Source organism: Limulus polyphemus, unplaced genomic scaffold (genome assembly GCF_000517525.1).
Source record: "Limulus polyphemus unplaced genomic scaffold, Limulus_polyphemus-2.1.2 Scaffold2156, whole genome shotgun sequence".
Lineage (NCBI taxonomy): Eukaryota > Metazoa > Arthropoda > Merostomata > Xiphosura > Limulidae > Limulus > Limulus polyphemus.
The window spans coordinates 163997-166157 of record NW_013667766.1 but is presented as its reverse complement, the minus strand read 5'-3'; the positions used below and the strand labels follow the sequence as shown (position 1 = coordinate 166157).

General features: G+C 40.2%; 1 protein-coding gene across 3 annotated transcripts in view; it reads left to right on the top strand.

The window, feature by feature from the left end:
* LOC106466116 (nuclease-sensitive element-binding protein 1-like) overlaps positions 1-2161 on the top strand; it is a 63870-nt gene that overhangs the window by 29054 nt on the left and 32655 nt on the right. The gene's annotated exons all lie outside the window — the stretch shown is intronic.

Genomic DNA, 2161 nt, shown 5'->3' with positions numbered 1-2161 from the left:
ATATAACTAACTATACTAGTAGTAGAAGTAGGTATTGTTGTTCTGCTGGAGTAGATGATGAGATATCCTCCACTATGTAACATGGGAGTGAACCGTCAAAAATTGCAGTTCATCCCTTTGATTGGGATTCCTCATCCTACCCCCATATGGATGTCAGTTCCCAGTGACTGGCTTTTGGATTTAGAGCTGAACCAATCAACATAAGTCCTCATACACGTATCACAGATGTCTCTATTCCCTTACTCATTTATACTGTTGTTACTCCATCCATGCTGAGAGTCATGATGGAAGTGCGGTTAATCCCCTTCTGATATTCCTTGATGGTCTTCTTATTCCAAGGATGTTACTGCACTTGGTATGTTTCCAGTCGTTTCAAATTTGATTGAGATAGTTTACATTACACGGACATTTTTGATGCAGGATGTTGGGCTCCCAGATCGATCAATCATTGATATCATGTGCCATGTTCATGCGTTGGGTGGAACTAGATTTCTACTGGTCTCATGAATTTGAGATGAAGATGATATGATCTTCTTTCCTACCTTCACCAAGTGGCTGGGTTTTGGATTGTAGCTGACTTGCCACTGGTATGGCCCTCTTTCCTATCCCCCACACAAATGTTGGTATCTGGTGGCCAAGTTTTGGATTGCAGTTGAATTCCCGACAGTATGATCATCATCCTATCCCCTTATGGATGTCTGTTCCCTGTGGCATGGGTTTTATTTGTAGTTGAAATGCTATGTACAGTACATTGCACTATAGCCACTCCACACCTAGGGGCACATCCTTTTCATCTTGCCCACTTTTATGTTTTCAAGGATTGTATTTAATAAATATTGTATTGTTCGGATCCCTATCCTGCCATAGTTCTCTCCCACTTGGAGGGGCTCCTTTGTCTTTCCACCTATATCTGCAACATGTTTCTGCAATGGGCAAAGAGTATACCTGGTACAGAATTGGTGTAGTCTACCATGTATGATCTTCTACTACGAAGATCTACTTTTCGTGGGTGTCCTTCGGTGCTTTCCGAGATTGCTTCTTTCTTTCCCTTGCACTGGTCCCTCCACTTTTTCGATGTTGGATTCTAGCTATTTATGTGAGAAAAGGTAATGTACCATATCAAAAGTTATAATTTTCTTATACTGAAAATGTATTTTCAATAAGTACTTATCTCCTTTCACATTTCTCACCCTTCCTCCCCATTGTAAAGCAGTGCTTCCATTTTCTGCCAAAACTCAGTGATAGTTTGGTAGAATTGACTAGAGGGAATTACATCATCAAGAGTGTGTGTCACACTCTGATTGGTGGAGGGTTGTTGCATGATGACTTACATGTGAGATGCATTTGAATTAATCAATTCAAAGATGGGTGGGAGTTTCCAGGCTTGTGAAAAATATTTTTCAGATAGAGGGCAGCACTGAACGAGAATAACTATTTATGTTAGGAAAGGTAATGTTATGTCTCTGGTCGTTTGTTAATTTCCGGTATAAATTCTTCCCAAGGAACTTCAGCGATACAAGTACTTTCTTAAATAAAACTAGTTTATTCTTTCTCAATAAAACTTTGCAATACACAGAATTTCCACAGTCACTTTAAGTTAAACACACTCTATAATTTACAATGATTCACGCACTTTACTTACAGTCACTACCACTCTCTTGACTCAATTATCTGTCTCTATATCTCTCTGTCTGTCTCTGCTTTATTTGCCGGGCTTCCCTTTGGTCTTCCTGTGATTATACAACCACACCTTGTCTCCTGGTACAAAGCTGACTTCAGTAGATCTCTTATCATAACATAACTTCATCGAATCAGCAGACGTTTTCAAGTTTGAACACACTTGATGATGAATATCATCCATCCTTTCAGATAACATTTTCATGAACTCTGGCACATATTCAGGCAACTCTTTGTAAGTTGGGTGTCCTGTTATCAGGTCCACTGGAAACCGAAGTTCCCGAAAAAACCACAGCTTTGCTGGAGTGTATCCAGTGGCTACATGCTCTGCTGTTCTATAGGCCATCAATAGCAGAGGGAGTAAGACATCCCAGTCATCTTGGCGGCTATTATAAATTTTGCCAATTCATGTCCAAGTGTCCACTTGTACTTTTCTACCATCCCATCAGACTGTGAGTGAAGTGGCGTTGTTCTGGTCTTTTGT